A 12154-nucleotide genomic window follows, 5' to 3' on the forward strand; every position below is an offset into this window, starting at 1 on the left:
ACCGTACAGTTGGGAAAACCTCGGTAAAAACAACCAGGTAATCAGCCAAGGCGGGAATCTAATTTACGTTCGAGCGCAGTTCTGTATCAGTAGGCAAACGAACTACCGCATGAGCTTTTCGGTAAAATAGATTGTTAGATGAAATAAGGAGAAGATCGAGTGTTGATGGAATGAAAGAAGGAAACGGGAGTACCCCTGAAAAACTCTCTGCAACGTCTTTGTCTACTTGAAATTCCATCACAATGATATCCGCAGCGCCCGGATGGAAGATAAGCGCGCTAATGCTGAGTCACAGAGGATGCCTCCTTTTCGTCCAGTGAGATAGCCCTCTTGGTGGGTCCGAGGCTATCCCATAACGCTGCGATAGCGGCAGAATTAGGGAAGAAGAAGAAGAAGAGATAACCCTGTTTAATTGAAAAGGGGCTATAGGACAGATATTCTTCGATTACTTCAGTTTCTCCTGTCACTCTCATAACTCTGTTCTTCTGTTATTCCTTAGTCTCTATTATTCCATCATCTCGCCGCTTCAAAGTCAACGTCCTATTAAATATAAAGATTTGTCCTATTCTTAAAGTGAATTTCTTGTACAGTATTGTTTTCAGTGTTTATTTTATCCATTAGAAGTTTGGTCAACATGTGTCATTACCAGAGCTAGGAAGTTGGTACAAAAATTATTAAGTTTGGACTATATCTCTACCGAATGAAAAGTAATAGCTCATCTCTCAATGTCAGTGAACCAGAACGACAAACATGTACAACCGGGTGGTAGCCAAACATGTGCTCCAATCGTCCACAGCATCATAACAAGAAAATAATAAACGAATAACATAAGAAAACAATAATTCGTAATTATAAACTTCGTAACTCCCAAACTAAAATAATTTACCCATACATATAAAAATAGCATGCAAAGTATACATTTATGATTCTAGCCTCATTATAAGAAATGACAATGAACATTTTTATTTTGTCAAAAGAAATACTCCTATGTAAAAAAAAAAAAACAATATTTGTACTCTGAAAATATTCGTTTTACGTCACAAGACGTTCCTGGAGCAAATCTAAAATATGATGCAGTATATCTTACTATCATCACGTGAACAACTACTTTGTGAATCTAATAATGTATCTCGTATGTAAGCACATAATATTAAACCCATAATAAAATAGTTTTGCAAGAAATTTTTTCGTTTCTATTCTAATTACAGCTAGGAAGTTCATATCATAATTATTCTTATGTTGAACGTGGACTGTAACGCAACCGAATACATAGCAGCACGAGACGTCAACATTTAACGAAGAATAGTCCGGGAAAAAATAAACGTGTTACACACTCCTGTTTACATAATTATTTAATAAAAGATGAGTGTACTTTTTTAGAAACATGCATAATATTAACATTATATAAATAATCCAATAATAACAGAATAGCTCACTTTGTTCAGAATCTGAAATATTAACTTAATATAAATTTACAATATTCTTCAAACTATTCACGACACAGCTCCACAGAATACCACTATGCGTTGTTTATGTGTATCGTCTGTAGCGATGGAGCAGGGCGAGGCAGGGGTGACATCTATACTCTTCGCTGTACACAACTGAAATCTACTGCTTTGGTACGAGCTTCCTACCTATGCTTGTCACCAAACGGACATTGACTTAATTGCAAGAGCATTTAATGTGATTTTTGCTGAAAAATTCAGCTAGTATTCTCCGAGTATTCTGATTTCTCTGCCGGTCTTACTCTTGGTCCATTATATGTCATTATTCATTAGTCATTATAAACTTGAAAAGCCTGTGTAAATGAAGACTGAAGTTAGATAGTTAAACATCGATTACCAATAGATTTTCGAACTTGTAGTCCAGTTCTATTGATTCGCACTGCCGAGTACCTTCGATATATGTTTTTCCTGCGCTGCTAGTATCAAGATGATTATATTTTCTCGATAAGGCTATAAAGTCTTAAGATTATTGTCCATCACTTATTTAAATCTTTAAAAAATACGTCGGTCTCAGTATATTTAACGTCGTCTAAGGTGTAGCTTTAACTCTGTGCGGAAGCCAATCCGAGGTTCGAATACCCCGTACGGTGTAGGCTCGAAAATATTAGAACTTCTCGTCACAGTATTTCCACCCTATCTCATGTGAGGATAAAAATAAAATGAAATTGTTACATCATAAATGGACTGTTCGTTGACAAATTTATTGAACTCGTTAAGGTAAAGTTTGCTACACTATTTTTGAAATTTTATTGCTAACAAACGACATTTTCACAATAAATGTTAGCTGTTTCGTTCTCTCTTTGTGTGTGAAATCTGTTCTATATGCCCCTCTAGTTAGTACTTTTTTCTCATCCGTATAACATCTTTCTGTTTCGTAGAATCAATAACTAAAAAGAAGTATAATTGCTTACCTCCGATAAGCAGTAGGCTATAAAGGGTCACATTAAGCCTTGATTTTTCTGAACCGACGCATGCGAGGTGCGAGGCCCGCCTCGCACAAATCCAAACTACACAAGAGATAGTGAGTGGTATCTATAACTGTGAGGTGCGCAGACCTCGCACGTCACAGTTCTGGAAACCACTTACTATCTTTCGTGTAGTCCGGATTTGTGCGAGGCGGGCCTCGCATCTCGCACGTCGCATGCGTCGGTTCAGAAAAACCAAGGCTTTACTTGTAAGAAGAGCGCACAGAAGTGGCGCATAGTGTCCTGGCCACAGAAGTCTTTACTTCATTAGGCTATATATACAGACTTACTGTATAATAACATGTAAAGGGAAATGGCCCGTAATTATGTCAATTTTACGCATCCGACCAACTGCCTTGACATATTTCTACCAGGTTTACAAAATGATTTGTGATTGTAAACTTGGAGTTACGTATTGAATTAAAATTGTGAGTAGTGAAATAATATACCGCTTTTATTCTTTTTTTCTCTATTAATATGGATATTGATATGATATTATGTTCGTATATCACACTAAATCTCTTCATACCTGTGTAATCCTGTGATGTCTTGTAGCCTTTTTGTATCTCTTGTTTCTGATAATTTTGTATATATACATTAACTTTAGTAAACTTTTATTTAGAATTCACTACTCAGTTTGTGTCTTATTCTTCCGTTGAAGTCTCCAATCGTAATAAGTCTTCTCTGAACTCATGTTCACTGTACTATACTCAGGTCTACAGACTTCACGGAAAAAAAAAATGTTCCTGTCTTCATTTGGCATTGAAGTCTCCGAATTCTCAAATCTTCTTATACTTAAGTTATAATGCTTGCAGTGAAAGCTGTTGTCCTCACGTTAATATTTTCAATTCTAAATATGATGTTTGCTTTGTACTACTGCTGGTAACTTACTAATGGTAATTAATTACAAGACAATTTCTGTGCCTTAGTTGGAGCGCAATTAAATTAAGAATTTCGTAAGCAGTTTGAAATGCAATACGATATTAATATCAGGTTAATTAATATCGTAATATGTATAAAAGTAAATTAAATATACCGGTACCTAGAATTACGATGTTTAATTTCTAGAATGGCAGCGAATATAAAATATATACTGTATCTGGATTTTACTTTGATTATGAAATGTAAGCCTATAGTTATCCTCTTCTAGGGCAATTAAGCAGAGTAAGTTTGTATTGTTATTTAAACAATTTCGTTTGTGTTCCTTTTACACTTTCTTATTTTCTGTCTTTATTCTTATTTATTTATTTTTATTGAAGTACTTATTTTGTTGTTTTTCTCCTTTATGATTCGCTTTGTCTTTCTTTGTTTTTATATATTTCTCTTTATTTGTTTCTTCCTTTTTTATTTATTCCTCTTTAAAACTACTGTTCTCTTTTTATTCGTCGTCTTTTTCTCTTTTATTAACTTTCTGCCTGACACCATTCTTCCTTTTCTATGTTTAGCTTCTTAATACTTGTAATAATAATGGTAATGATAATGATAATGATAATGATAATGATAATGATAATGATAATGATGATAATGGTAATGATAATGGTAATAATAATAATAATAATAATAATAATAATAATAATAATAATAATAATAATAATAAATGATTTGTCGTTTTTAGCTACGAATTCAACGGACACAGATTCTACTCCTGTCCTGTCAGGAGAGTATAAATTTACTTCCGTTTTATAGAAATTGTGTGTGTTGATCTATGTTGTCAAAACAATGGTTTTACGACATATTGATCGCAGTGCAAAGAGTTCTGCTATTAATATTAATTGAAAATCATCAACAAGAACTTAGTGAATTCGAAAGCTCAATGATTGAGAGTAGATGATAATGATGATTTATTAGCCAGCATAATATGTTACACTATTTCGCTCACCACCTTAGCTTAGTGAATAGCGTACGCGCTTCTCTTTAAAGGATCCGTGATTTGATTCCGGCGTGGGCAATGGAAAAGATTTATTTTTGTCTACCATATTGAGTGTTTACATGCTGAGAAAGTTCCAACGAAAAATGGAGAGGAAGATGCTGAACATCACACTCAGACACAGACTACGTAACGAAGACATAAGGAGCCAAACACACCTCAAAGACGCAGCAGAAACGGCAGACAAGCTGAAGAAGAAATGGACAGGGCACGTGATGCGACTCAACGCGAACCGGTGGACATACATACTTACGACATGGGACCCAAAGATTGGCAGACGCAACGTTGGAAGACAGAAGACAAGGTGGGCAGACGAACTTAGATCAAGATTCGGCCATCTATGGTCAAGAACAGCGAAAGACCGACAACAATGGAAACTAATCACAAAGTGACTTGCAACCCAAACAGTGACTCGTGAACAGTAAACCCCTCAACTATTAAGGCTGGTTCACAATAAACCGGAAAAGGAAACGACAACGAAAACGAGAACGGAAATATTGTTAAAATATATGTATTTAAATGCATTTATTTTAACATTATTTCCGCTCCCGTTCTCGTTATCGTTTCCATTCTCGATTTATTGTGAATCAGCCTTAACATTGCAAAAATGACCATCATTCCCGGAGTGGCTAACCGGGAACTGCTTAACAAGCCACCTTGCATAGTCAGGAGGTCTTTGCCCTTCATGGAATTTCGTGGCTAATTCTAATTGAGTGTTTGTCCATTATCATACGTTGTCCTTTGTAATCTCTGTGGAGGCCCTGTGCCGTGTTGACAACACTCCTAAGGGAGACAAGCAATGTGTACCTGTTTCATGTGTGGTCCAGGAGAATATACACTTCTACACCGAAAAGGTAGAAAAGAGGGAAAAAAGGAAAAAAGAAAGAATATGACACATAAGTTGAAAACGCAAACTAATATTCTTGTACATATTTGGTACAGTGGCAGTGTTAGATTTGTCACTGCTTTGCTAAGAAACCGCTGATAACTACCTTAGTCTTTGGTTAATTGTAGAGGTGGATTACTAACTGACCTAAGTCCAAATGACAAGTTATGAGAAAGATGCCAGACGCCCATACATCTGTTTGAAAAAAAAAATATGCAGACACTAAGTCAAGACTTAGTAGAGCCTGTTAAATAAACTTACACATTGTATATAGGTTTGGAAAGGATCAATTAAAACGTTAATAAATCAAGTTGAAATCTTGAAAAAAGGACTTAGGACACTTTGGAATCCACCTCTTCACTTAGGGGAGAGTCGGGTAGTATCGGACATCGGGTTATATCGGACAGTGCGTTTCTTTCATCTACCATGGCAGTACCTAAATGACATGGTTATGTTTCTCTATGCGACATCACAGAAACGTAACCATATCAATCAGGTACTATCATCGTGTGGTAGATGAAAGAAACTCACTGTCCGATATTACCCGATGTCCGATACTACCCGACTCTCCCCTATGTGCAGTATATTTCCTTGATAACAATAGCTTAATATGTCAAGATTTATGGTAAAAACGAGGTACTGTTGTGAATCTATCCGCCTTCGCTTGGGTAGAATGAACTGAAATTAATAATAATAATAATAATAATAATAATAATAATAATAATAATAAAACAAATTTTAGGATATGTATATTAGTGAATTGAAGTATTTCTCTATCTACCGCGATATGAAGCAAAACAAATGGAAATAGTGAAAAGATGTACTCTAATATTTTGAAGTGAAATGTGTACACTCGACTTACAATGGAAAATAAATTGTAACGCTTTGACATGAAGGGGTTTTCTGTAAACTCTGACGTTATTCGTGGTACCATGGAAGTAGAAGACCACTGTCACTTCCTTACCCTACATATTCCATGGTCTACTAAACTACAGTCAACCCTGAAGTCACTCATGATCGCTTGCACTCACAGATGTGGATACATCACACACGATAAGATAAACGGAACTGCTTTGACGAGTCCCTTGTTATACAGGTGCGCATGTGTACTTATTTGCAAGCTGCACGGACGGGTCCATTAATATGGAGGGATGTTTACATTATTTTGAAAGGGTAATGTATGTCAGTAATGCTTCGTCATGGAAGCTAAATGGACGCGTGCAGAATATCAACGCTATCACATGCGTGAGTATGAGAAAGGTAAAAAATGCAGAAAACAGTGAAAATGGCGAACCTGAAAAAAACGAGTAACAAAGTGTAATAAGGAACTTATGAAAAGATATTTCACGCAATTATTGGGATTTCCTTAAATTCGATCTCAATTTTTTGTTGCTGTTAGTTTGGTAGAATTAGAAATAGTGAACAAATTAATATTCCACATTGTAGATTACATAAGACAAGTACAAACTTTTCTGTCAAGGGGTTGAAATTGTATAATAAGCTTCCCAGTCAATAATTATAAGTTACCAACCAATAGTTTCAAAACTAGATTTTGTAATTGGCTTTCTACTCTGTAGATGAGTTTTTTAACTCAAATTCATATGAAATTATTTTTAATAAATAAAATTATTTACATTTAGTTACAAATAATATATTAAGAGTGAAGCGTTTTTAGTTTCAAAATATTTTGTTTTCATTGTTTTAATTAAACTTTACTGTTTAAGTTGTATGTGTATTTTCAAATGAATGTTTTTTTCCTTTTGGTATTTGTGACGAAGCCTATTACTGTATGTATATTGGCCTAATACACTGAATTGAATTTTAATGATTCGAAACTTCTCGGGCTTCAAGCCAGGTAAAATGTTGGCGGTACACCTACGTTTCGAGGATGTTCAACTTTATCGTCTTCAGGGTAAACTGGTGACTTTACCCTGAAGACGAGGTAAATGAACATTCTCGAAAGATCGGTGTATCACCCAATTTTTTATCTGGTTAGAAGCCCGAGAAAGTTTCAAATCATCACGTCATCAGGAATACTTCAGTAGTTATTTTGATCTTCATCTTTAGCATGTGAATTTATGTTGGTTTGACTGATAGTAGGCCTACGATACAGTTGAAGTCACAGCTGTTTATGCTTAATGTTTAAATATTCCGAAAAAGTACAATACATTCTAATTTTGACTCAATTATCGGAAAATGAATTTCATATATTCGAGTATGAACTTCGATTTTTGAGACAATGACTGATACGTCAATGCGTAGCAACTATTTCTTATTAATGTGATGTAGAAAGACCAACAAGAGTTTCCATAGCGGTAGTAAATGAAGCTTTCCGGTAAGTGATAATTCCAGCGTAGACACAAATGATATGAACAAGGCACGCAAATATATATTCATTACTCGACCCCCCACTAGCTGCCACAGTAAGTGTGACAAACGTCGCTCGAAAAGCAGGTACCGTGCACGCCGCAAATAAATTTATTGTCAACACCTCCAAAAACCCCCGCTTTCATTTTTACGCTACGCGAAAATCATTGATAATTGCCACGGGGGTTGAGAACAGATTCAATTCAGTTTCTAGCCGATATTTTTGATTTACGACACAACATTTTCGTCAAGGATTTATTTGTTGGAAATTCTGCTTCACAAACAGAGGACCACGGACCACCGAAGTGCTGTAGCTTACTATATTACAATGTCTCTATGAAAAAATCAAAGGATTAATTAAGGAAGGCCCAGAAAGAGGTTGTTGCAATCCGTAAAGAAAGATATGAAAATGATGAAGATAGCGAGTTGATGGGAATAAAGAGAGATGAATGGAGGAAAATTGTGAAGGATGTTTAAATCTACAGGGTGGACCGCTCGAATATACCTAATTTCAATTATATGTGACTGGTGAACGGTTGAAGATAGAACCTTACGGTAACGTTTATATGAAAGAAAAACTCAAGTTTCGAATCCTTTCGGTAGTTGGTGCGTAGACACGGTTTCTTTTCGTAGATTGTATCGATTGTCAAAATGGCGACACCGCAGATGAAAGCGCAAACTGTGTTGTGGTATGCGGAGTTTAAATCAATTGTTAGAGTTTAAAGGAAGTATCGGCGAGTGTTTAACCATGATGCTCCAACTGCTAAAAGTATTAAGTAGTGGCACGATAAATTTTTAGCTACAGGATCGGTGTTGAAGAAGCATAGTGGTGGTCGTAGAACATCCGACGAAATGGTTGCAAATGTTCAAGTCGCATACGAGCGAAGCCCGTGGAAGTCATTCTCATATAATTGAAATTAGGTACATTCGAGCGGTCCACTCTGTATTTCTGGCTGTAATTGTCTTGGAAGGAGACGAAGAAAAATAAGACTATCACCGCTCGGGGATGCGTTTTGTAGAAATTATAAGGTCTTCCTTAGGCCTCTCAAATTTGGTGGGAAGGAAATGGTTCTGATTAGAATTATTCTCAGAATTCTTCAGTTCCTCCTGCCGTTTTAACTCAGTCATTCAAATAAAATAATAATAATAATAATAATAATAATAATAATAATAATAATAATAATAATAATAATAATAATAATAATTCCCAGTGATGCATGCAGTTTAAAATAGATGATAATTAATGCTATTTTGTTAATTTTGTCAGTAATCTTCTTTAAGAATCTAGATTTAATATAAGTTCAAGTCTAACTCTAAAGTTATAAATCTATAGTTTACAGTACTGGTGACCAACTCAGCTGCTCTTACGAAGTACTGTGTGCACTCACGAGCAAAAAAGAACAACGTTGACGTGAAAAGCATTGGGGCTATCTGTTCTCGCATACTGCTCGTGTGCTGTGAAGAGTGCTCTTGCAGAAAGAGGACGAGTTGTTCACCACTGGTTTAGAAACTTAGAGATCTGAATATAAATTTAAAATGTAAATATAAGTTTAAATATCAGAATTTAAATCATCATCATCATCATCATCATCCTCCTCCTCCTCCTCCTCCTCCTCCTCCTCCTCCTCCTCCTCCTCCTCCTCCTCCTCCTCCTCCTCCTCCTCCTGTCAAGTATTAGACCCCTCGGCCTATTACGGTCTTATTGCTATCTTTTTCTAGGTCTTCCCACATTTCTTCTACCTAAAGGCTGATAATTCAAGGCCATTTTCGGGATACGGGTTTCTTCCATTCTATGCAAATGTTCTCTCCAATTTTGCCAGTATTGTAAAATTTTATCATTCATTGCATATATATAGTTAATCTCTTATTTGTGTCTTTGCTATTTTATCTCTTCTAGTGCGTCCTCTGACGGTCCTTAGAAATTTCAACTCTGCTGCTTGGATTCGGTTTTCATATCTTTTTCTGTGAATCCATGATTCACTTCCATTACCTTATAAAATTTTAATTGTCTCTCTCTTCGTGTAGTTTTCAGAGTTATTCTTATAGTTCCACATATTATCATTTGGTATCTCTGTAATTTTCTCTCTAGATCTTGATCATATTTATAACTAAAATCGCATCCTAAATAGTTGAAGTATTGTACCTGTTCTATTACCTTGTTATTTAGGACAATTTTAGTTCCTAGAGGATAATATCCTACAAAGGCGAGAGATGCTTAAGGAGACACTCAACTTAAAAATTGGAGAAAAAGTGTCATAGAAATGAAAAATTAAATTTCTACACTAATTTACGTGACAGAACTAAATCAATACGCAGAATTCTTCCCCTATTCATTGAGAAGTCACAGTCAAATGCACAAAGCCAAAAGTAAAAAATGATAATTAAAAGTGATATTTCAATAAATTAATGATTGATTAAAAATTGAAATATTTTTTATTTTGAAAAGTATTGGATCTAATGAGCTGAGATTTTGCATGTTACTTTCCATGTGTATATTAAACTTTTTCTCCAAATTTGAAAAAGATTGGTCAAATAGGGAAAAAGTTCCAAAATATAGTTGAGTGTCCCCTTAATTTATATTGTTTACAAATTTGGATTAGTCTATGTACCATCTTTGAAGTTCTCTCTCTGCTAAAATTAGTAGATCGTCTGCATATAATAAATAATTCAGGTAACTGTTTCTAATGATTTTAATAATAATAATAATAATTGTGGAGTAACGGTCAGCGCGTCTGGCCGCGAAACCAGGTGGCCCGGGTTCGATTCCCGGTCGGGGCAAGTTACCTGGTTGAGGTTTTTTCCGGGGTTTTTCCTCAACCCAATATGAGCAAATGCTGGGTAACTTTCGGTGCTGGATCCCGGACTCATTTCATCGGCATTATCACCTTCATCTCATTCAGACGCTAAATAACCTAAGATGTTGATAAAGCGTCGTAAAATAATCTACTAAAATAAAATAAAATAAATAAATAAATAATAATAATAATAATAAAAATAATTTATTTTAGCTGGCAGAGTTAAGGCCGTAAGACCTTCTCTTCCACTCAACCAGCAAAAAAGTATACATACATATATGTATGAACTTACAAAGAATTCAACAATTTGATTTAGATAAGGGTTACATGTACGTAAACAAGAGTTATTTACGAATTAAACAACAAAATACTATGAACTATTAATTAAACACTGAAATACAAACTATGTAGCAGAATTAAGCTAAAATACATAGAATGCTAATATATTTCAAATAATGTTAGATAATAGAAAGAGATTATTATGAGACAGTTTTGAAAATACAGCACTATCAGGATGCATGTCTAAAGGAAGGAGTAAGAATGTAGACAGTGATAGTTTAAGTCAGTATGATTGGAGTGAAATGCTAAGAAGGTTATCTTTTAAGCTGTTTTTAAAAGTGTTTATTGTGTTGCAGCTCCTAATACTTTGTGACAGGGAGTTCCATTGTCGCGAGGTGGATACTGTAAAAGATGATGAATAACGAGATGTTCTATGAAGATGTATACTTAACGCGCCACAGATAAGTGATATTCCTTCTAAAATTTTACTTCTCCACTCTCTTATGGAGTCGTCAATATACATATTTTAAAAAGAGCCGGTGATAGGCAACACCCTTGTCTAACTACTTGATTAGTTAAAATTAGTCTATTTATTTATTGTTTGTTTCCTTTATAATTATCTTGGTACCGGTATATAAGCTTTTAATGGATTTTATAAGATGTTTCGGGTACGGTATCTTCTTTTATATATATTATATTCCATAACTTTTTTCTTACAGCTCGATCAAAGGGCTTCTCAAAATCTATAAACATTATGTGAGTACGATGAAAGAGTAGTGGAACAGAGAAAAATTCTCTCCGGCACCGGGATTTGAACCCGGGTTTTCAGCTCTACGTGCTGATGTTTTATTCACTAAGCCACACCGGATTCCCATCCCGGTGTCGTTATGAGTGACTGATTATTCCGTCGGATCCCGGCCAATCAGTCACTCATACGAGTGCACCTTCGCACATACGTGGACATTGTCCTACGTTCATAGACAGCTATGACGTAGTGCAAAGGGCAGGCCACTAGAGGGAACCCAAGAGGTGGAACTAAAACTGAGACGATTCGATCTGACACCGGGATGGGAATCCGGTGTGGCTTAGTGGATAAAGCATCAGCACGTAGTGTTGAAAACCCGGGTTCAAATCCCGGTGCCGGAGAGAATTTTTCTCCGTTCCACTACTCTTTCATCGTACGATGACGCAGAATATCTGCATGGAAAAATCATATGTACTGTACTTCGGTACATTAAAATAATATATAAAATAATATACAAGTGGGATTTGAAACAAAGCCCAAGCAAAGCCTCGGTTAGTAAGACCCACTTACAAAATTGATATTTCGCCGATGGTTATAATTAGTATTAAGTAAGGAAATTATTATCTAATTATCATCATCATCACCTTTCTCTCTATTCTTATTTTTGGGTCGGCCTCGATGGCGC

The sequence above is a fragment of the Periplaneta americana genome, chromosome 15, assembly GCF_040183065.1.
Source record: "Periplaneta americana isolate PAMFEO1 chromosome 15, P.americana_PAMFEO1_priV1, whole genome shotgun sequence".
In the NCBI taxonomy this organism is placed as follows: domain Eukaryota; kingdom Metazoa; phylum Arthropoda; class Insecta; order Blattodea; family Blattidae; genus Periplaneta; species Periplaneta americana.